We start from the raw sequence: 7650 nt of genomic DNA on the forward strand, positions 1-7650 counted from the left end.
GGGGTGGGGGCGGACGGGGCGTGCGTAAGGGAGAGGGAGGGGCGGGGAAGGAGGGAGGGATCACCGGGCCCCGCCGCTCGGGCCGGCGCGCTGCCTCGCCATGTCCGAGCCCGCTCCGGCGCCGACGTCTTCTGTTTGGGTGAGCGGGAGCTGTCCAGAAGGGCTCTGCCGCTTGCCGGAGCAGGCAACCTACCCTCCCGGACCCGGGGCGGGGCCCTGCCCGATGGGCAACAGACGCAGCCAATCCACCGTAGTGGCTACCGTGGAGGGCGGGACTTCTCGGAACAGCTACCAATAGATGTGGAGGGGCGGGGCCGCACGTTTCATGTTTGGCTGACAGCTCGGTGTCTTTTTTAATTCCACCCCCACCCCCCGACTCCTTTGCGCCAGGAATCAAGCATCAACGAAAGGGAGGGAGGAGAAGGGGGGTGCTGGGGAGAGAGAAAGAGGCTAGAGTGCGGGCGACCGAGAAAGATTATGTGAGAGATGCGGCTTTCTGCTCTGTCCCTCCTGGGCAGCTGCGATCTGGGCTGAGGAGCATTGCTTCAGTTCACCACCTCATAGCTTTTCTTCTCGATAGTAAGCCTGTGCGGCTGTAAAAACAAACGCGTGTCTCCCAGCAAGCCACTTCCCGAGAGCCCCTAGCCGGCAGCCAGCGGTCTGGCTTTTAAAATGCAGGCGCTAATGTATTCTAATGCATGGTAAATTCCCGAGACTGGGGCGAGCGTAATCTACCGCGGAAAGCCACTCCGGAGAGCTGCGCCGCTGGTCGAAGGTTCACACGGGCGGCGCGAGCTGCTGTAATGCATGCAAAGTTAACACAATAACATCATTTAATTACTCAGCAAGCCCATAAATCTCCCAGTTATGAGGCTTCAGAAGAGCCCTGCTACGTTGCAGAACAAAACTAGAATTCTAGGAGCTGCGGTTTCAAGGTGACCAAATGCTTACTCCTTCACAGAACTGGGAGCAAAGGGAGAGAGTGAACTCTTGGGATGGGGTGCCTGTGTGATGGTTGGCGGTGCTCACAGCCCAGCAAACTTCTTCTGGGGGCAAGGAGTATGCAAACTAGCCGGGACAGCACCGACGGACCTTTTCTCTACACACACACACACACACACACACACACACACACACACCACAGCGTTCTCAAATCCCTGCGAGGAAAGTCCCCGGTTTCCTCGGTGGGTAGGGCCCGGCTGACATCTGCATATTCAAATCTTGTTTCGGGACTCAGCGGACTCCGCTGGAGAACAATCTGGAAAGCTGTTGCTTTAAAAAGCGCACCTTCGTCTTCCTAGAATTTCCGTTGTTTGACAACCCTAAGTCGGGAGGTGGGAGTAGACGAGCTGGTGATTTCCGCGGCGGGTGAGGGAGTGGAGGGATGGTTGAAGTCAGCCGGAGAGGCCAACACCCGGCATTGAAAGCTTTAAAAGTAACAGATTCTTCCAAAGCAGGTTGCGCCCTGTTTGCCTCGGAAGATTCAAGCTAGCTGAGGTTGCGCAGATGTTGCCTTTGTTTAAAGAGACAGTAATTAAGGACAGGGTGGACATAAGTTTGAGAAGCGTGACCTATTTTCTTTTGATCAGCTGTCAAAAGCAGAGCAGGGGGCCTTCTTAAGGCAGCCCCCTCCAACTACTTCCAGCTGTTAGAGAAAACTTGGTAAGAAAACAGACAGTCCAGAATACTGTATGTGTCTTCGTGGGTCTAGAGAAAGGCTTTAATTCATTTGGAAAACAGTTCTTAGTCAGTTGACCTTTTCTGCTGCCGTCCACTCTCTTCTAGCTACCGCTGCCTCTCTCATGTACAGTGATGCTATTCATAGATCAAGTTGATTGAGCTCTGGCCAATATATGGCCAGTTATTCTTTCAAATAGCATTTTCTGTGACAACAAAGCTTGGTTAAGAAAGCAGCACATCCCAGTCTTTGCCAGACCTAGTTTTCTGACTGCTCAAGTCTTTAGTGACACAAAAGACAGGTAATAACAACTCAGTTTTCTGTTCCTCTAGCTTCTTCTCCTTTTGTCTCCTGCTACCGTATCTCTTTCCACTACTTCATCTATATGGCGGTTGGACATGAGGCCATTTGAGCCAGCTAATATTTGAAATACACACCTTGTCAAACAAAAGTTCTCCAGAGAGCAACCTGCTTTGGTCTCCTAGGGCTCAGTGACAGGACCCAGAAGGACTAGGAAGAGCAGGGCTGGGAGGGGGTACATCCATTAGTGCTTTCCTTTGCCTTCCCTGGACTTCAAGCTCAAGTAGTGACCAGTGCACCCAGGCTGGTCCTGCTTCTAGACACCTAAGTATATAAATTTCCATTTAAATAATTTTTCAAAATGATAAACTCATTTACCAGGCCACCAAGATAAATCTGCTCCAGGGAATTGCATTTCAATGTGCCTGGGAGCAGAAAGGTGAGTTGCATTTTCTCCCTGCCTAGCTTCCTTCCTTCCTCCCTCCCTGTCTCCCTCCTCCCCCTTCTCCAGCCGAACCCCCCCCACCTCGATCAATATTGGCGATCTCAGGGAAATCATGAAATCGCATTGGTTTCTTTGTATATAATTTCATTGGGTTAAATTAAAGCAGATTTTTCATGATGTTTTTCTAATGGTGGCTGAGGTTTTATGTCTAAACTCAGAGCCCATTCAAAAGGAAAATGAAAGTGCTTCTTCAGTCAGTACCCTAATTTTTACTGATTTAGGTTTTGGATGCCCCCTTTCCTTCCTCTCTATAAAGGGAAAATACTTATTTTCTACTTCAAGATAATTTTAACGTTAGCAATACTAATGAGATTTAAAAATATGTTTTGAAATACTTTGGTGTTTCTCATTATTTCTTTAACAAAATAAAAGGAAGAGTAGCTCTGTAAAAATTGTTCCTTGTTTAACACTAATCTTAACAAGTTCTATCGCTGACCATTTTGTCTTTTAATTTGAAGTTATACTCTGGTTGTCTTCTCCCTTCACCAGCATTTGATTCTCAAATAGTCTATAGAAATGTGATGCTTAACAGCCAATTTCTGACTATTAGAATCTGGGCAACTGTACCAAGCATTTTATCAGGACCAGTAGATGTACTTCTTAGAGTATCACATCTTCCGGTTAGATAGTCTTGAAAATCAAAAACTTAAATGAATTCAAAGAAACATGTAAATAACATGTAGCTTTGACAACAAATACTGGTTACTGCACTGTAGAAGAAAAAAAAAATCTGAGCTTAAGTTAGAGATTGCCCGAGAACACTGAAAATATTTACTATCAGTTTTTCATTTGTATTTTTCACATTAAAATTGGAGACAGATCCAATTAAAAGAGGAACCCTATAAATTATGCACGAAAAAAATAAACAGACCCCAAGTCAATGCAATCTGGATAAGGTACCAACAGCTTTGTTTTTCTAAGAAAACAGTAACCACAGCCTCAGTTGAGAGGCATAGGACTGCTCATTTCCACCAAAATGTTCAGAATTGCTTCAGGTTTTGTGTTGGTCATAACATATTTGTGCTACAGCTAGGTTTATCAGAGCAGTTAAAAAAAAAAAGACATAATAGTGGGCTGTTTTGGACTATTTTATTTTTGTCCTTCCCCAAACCATCTGGCGTGTGAGTGTAGGGGTATTGATCAGGGTCTGTGAGCTGCAGACCCCATGCCAATCCATAGCCTTTCTGGCAATCAGCGTCGCCCATGAATTGCAGCTGTCTGTGTAGCTCCCGGACAGAAATCTTCAAAAAAAGTGCCCCCCTTATCAAACACATCATCCATTTGGGGGTAAGTCAATATCATTTCTTTGTCATTGTGCGATCGAGGATTATGCAGGAGAAAGTTTTTGTTGTCGACGTGTAGGGGCTGCTGCTGCTGCTGCTGGCTTTTTTTTTTTTTTTTTTTTTTTTTTTTTTTTTTTTAAGGAAGGAGAGCAATTTTCTAGCCATTGAATGGTAATGGTTTTCCAGAAAGGCCTCAAGCGATTGTATGAACTGGACAACAAATGCTGTTTCAATATTGTGGGGGAATTTTAAGACGAGAAATAAATTCTTATGTTGCTATACACAAATAATAGTAGTGATAATAGGGGCTTCCTTCTGACGATGGAGAATTTTCTTTGCTTTTCTAGGAGTCCCTCGTAAAGAAGACCCGGCAAGTGTCTGTGATTACACGTGGAGATGCACGGTGGGTGTTTGTGGTAGAGAGAGAGCCTTCGGAATTGTGGCTCTGTTTGATATCTCCATTAGCTTCAATTTTCTTCTGTTTGAAAGCTCAGGCTGGTTGAACACAGGGAGAAGAAAACTAAAACTAAAGGAGAAGAAGCCCAGCCCAAGACCCCCAGCCTCTCCTCACAGAAATTTACTGACACTTTTCCAAATTTCCTGCTGGATCAAGGAAATTAAAAAAAAAAAATTTTTTTTTTTTTTTAATTTTTTTGAGGTAAAATAAACCCCAAAAAAAAAAAAAAAAAAGCTCCTTTGTCCTTACTGTCCTTGGTATTAAGCTCCCAAACTCCAGGTTAGCAGGTGATTGTCCCCAACTATACTGCTGGCAAAAGACACTTTGCTCAGGGATTAAGAGAGCTGGAGGTTAGTCCTTTCCTCCCTTCTGTTGGGCTCCTGAACATCCAGGGAAAGCTTTGCCAGCCTTTGGATTATAAGATGGTGGTGACTTGGGTTGAGAGAGAGAAAGAGGGAGGAGGGGGGAGGGAGGGAGGGAGAGAGAGAGAGAGAGAGAGAGAGAGAGAGAGAGAGAGAGAGGCCCTTCCCTCCATGGTCTGGACACAGAGAGTCCGCTTGAGTGTTCAAGGAGGGGGAGCTGCCACCCCAAAGAATGTTGGCATCTGCTTCCAGGGACTGCCAGTCTGCAGAGACAGCCAAAGTCACAGTCAGCTCCATGTGTCCACCTGCTTAGTTTTGCAGAAAGCCAGGGACTAGGTTTGAGGGTGACTTTGCTTGTCCTCTATTCCCGTGAATTGGGGACTGCTAGAGTTTGTAGACTCTATACCTTTTTCTCTTCTCTCCTCCTCTTTCTCTTTTCCTACTCCTTCCTTCCTTCCTACTCCTTCCTTCCTTCCCTCCTTCCTCTCCTTGTTCTCCCCCCTCCTCCTCCTCTCTCCTCTCCGCTCCCCTGCCCCACCTTCCTGTCCCTTCCCCTCCTCTCCCCTCCTTTCCTCACCTCTTCCTACTAGCCCAATTTTCCGTGCTGGAGTTGTTGGAGAAGCAGTGGGTGGCCGAACCTCTGATCTGGACAGACCGTACCCGCATCTAGGGACCCTTCCCTGCCGAGAATTCGAGCCCACATCTTTTCCTGGTCGGTTTTGGAGCCCAGACTAGTTTTTTACATTTGTTTTCAGGGCTGCCAATATTGCAGCGGCTGCTTGGAGAAACCGTTTTCTCTCTGCTAGGAAATGTAATGCTAAAAAAGTGAATGAGAAAGTTGAGGATTCGAATGGGTAAATACTGGAAGGCTTCTTTGGGAGAGGGAGGAGCATGTTCTTTCCCGAGAACGGTTCTATTTCTCTAAAAATCACCTTGTACTTTTAAAGAACAACTTATTAGGCTGATACTGAAGCCGAATTTTCCCCTCCGGGACTTTCAGTTCCTTTCTCGGGATTATTTTCCTCTCCCTTAGTTCCATGGCCACGATTTCTAAATTGTGCACAACCGCTGTTGCACTTTCTCTTTAAAGAAGGTTACCAGCAGTACCACTGAAGTATGCTTAAAATAAAGTTTTCCTCTTTTTCAGTTGTCATCTTACAAAAGAACTGGCGTGAGGTCCCTTTGTTCAGGTCAAGTTGTGTGTGAAATCTTTTTGTTATCTTTTCCAAAGGAAGGCAAAAGTTGCAGTTGGTTGTAAAAAGGACAAATTTAGCTCCTTTAAAGTGGAGCTGTTTTCAAGTTACCGGGAGACAGAAGCACGGGCGTCACTTTTTATTTATTGCTCTCTAAAAATTGCCATTTATTTGCTCTAGAAATAACAGTTTTAATTGAGGACTTAATATTGTTTAGGCATTACTACGAATACCTAGTACTGTCTCAGTAAAATCGAGAGTTTAAAAGCTCTTTCAAGTGTGTAGCTTTTAATTGTGGAAAAAATTATTAACAGAGTATTTTAGATTCTGGCTAGAATTTAAAGTTGAGAAATAGAATTTTCGATTTAAAAAGCTATTGTTAGCTGAAAACTAACAAACTTTGATTATAAAAATATGTGAATTAGATCAATTTATTAAAATCGCATATATTTTTTAGGTTTTTCGACTATCAGCTTTCAAAAAAAAGTAATTAACTGAATTGGAGTTGATCTTTCCGAGTACCACGATTAAAAGCACCTAAACATTGTTTTAGGAACACTTTATGAATTCAAAAGGGCCTCGATGTTACTTTACGAATTCTGAATTGTTTTACTTGCAAGGGAGTAGAAGAAAGCAAGATCAGTGGGTCGTGGGGGTTGGAGGTACTGTGGGGATTGAGTCATTTCAGAAGCGGGTCTTTCCCTGGGAACTAGCTCTTGCCTCTATGGGCTGCCGGGAGGTACCCAAGCTCCGAGGACCTCCGGACCCCGGGATGGGTGAGCTGGGCGGCGGCGGTGGGGACTGGAGGGCCCCGGAGATCCGTTGGCCCCAAAGAAGTGACATTTGCATTGTGGAACACTGATGTGCGCCGGGCCGACTGGTAGAACCCAGCGGGTGTGTGGAGGTCTGGGGAGTGGGCTGGAGGCTGTGGAGGGAGGCATCGAGGCGGTGGGTTTGGATGTGGCGGCCATAGGGTGGGTAGAGGCCTTCGGGGTGCGGGCATTGAGGCCCCACATCCTGGTGGGGACTTAGGAGAGAGCGCTGGTACTATTGGGGCTGGACGTGGAGTCCTCAGGTGCTGGCCTCGAAACTGGAAGGGTGGTTGGAGGACGCGTGGGGTGAGTTGAAGGCACGAGGGGTGGGCATCAAGGCTGTAGGGGCTGGTGTGCAGACCACGGTGCGGGCTGGACGTGGAGACCGTGGGTGCAGGTGCGGGGGGAAGTGGAGGCCCTAGGGGTGGGCTGGAGACCGTGGGGGGCTGCTGTGCAGGTTATGCGGTCCACAGAGCAAGCCGTGGACCCCGCGCAGGGGCCTGCAGCCGAGCAGTTCGGCTCGCCTGGCCTGCCAGTCCCTTGGTCCTGGGCGGAGAGTGTCTTTCCCCGGAAGGGGCGGCGAGGCCCCGCCAGCAGGGAGGAGGGAGCTAGCCAGGATTGATGTCTAAATCAATGTGGTTTCTAGGCGCTTCTATCTTCCTCAAAAGCAAATTGCCTTCGGAAGGTGGATTTCGCTCCCTTCGAAAAGTCTGCGGGAGAAGGGTGTCTGCACAGAACGCAACCTCAGCCCCACGTGAGGCACCCGAGTGTGGCTGTTGGCCCTGCAGCCTGGCTGAGCCCGCAGAGCCTCCGCGGAGCGCCTGGCTGCGCTGCACCTTCGCCAGCGCCAGGCCTCTCCCCACACCTGGGTCTGTCTCCCGTCCACTTCCAGAGGCGCACCCGGGCTAGGCCTCTCTGCCAGCCCCGGCGCAGGGTGAGGCCTGGCCTTCGGCCGCCCTCCCTGCTTCCCGCCGACCCCCCTGTTGGACGGAATCTAGGAGGGGACCCCTAGTCTCGGACGCCAGGCAGGCCTGGCTGCCTCTGATTTAATTATTCACTG

This window comes from Nannospalax galili, unplaced genomic scaffold (genome assembly GCF_000622305.1).
Source record: "Nannospalax galili isolate Female #2095 unplaced genomic scaffold, S.galili_v1.0 scaffold567, whole genome shotgun sequence".
Classification (NCBI taxonomy): Eukaryota; Metazoa; Chordata; class Mammalia; order Rodentia; family Spalacidae; genus Nannospalax; species Nannospalax galili.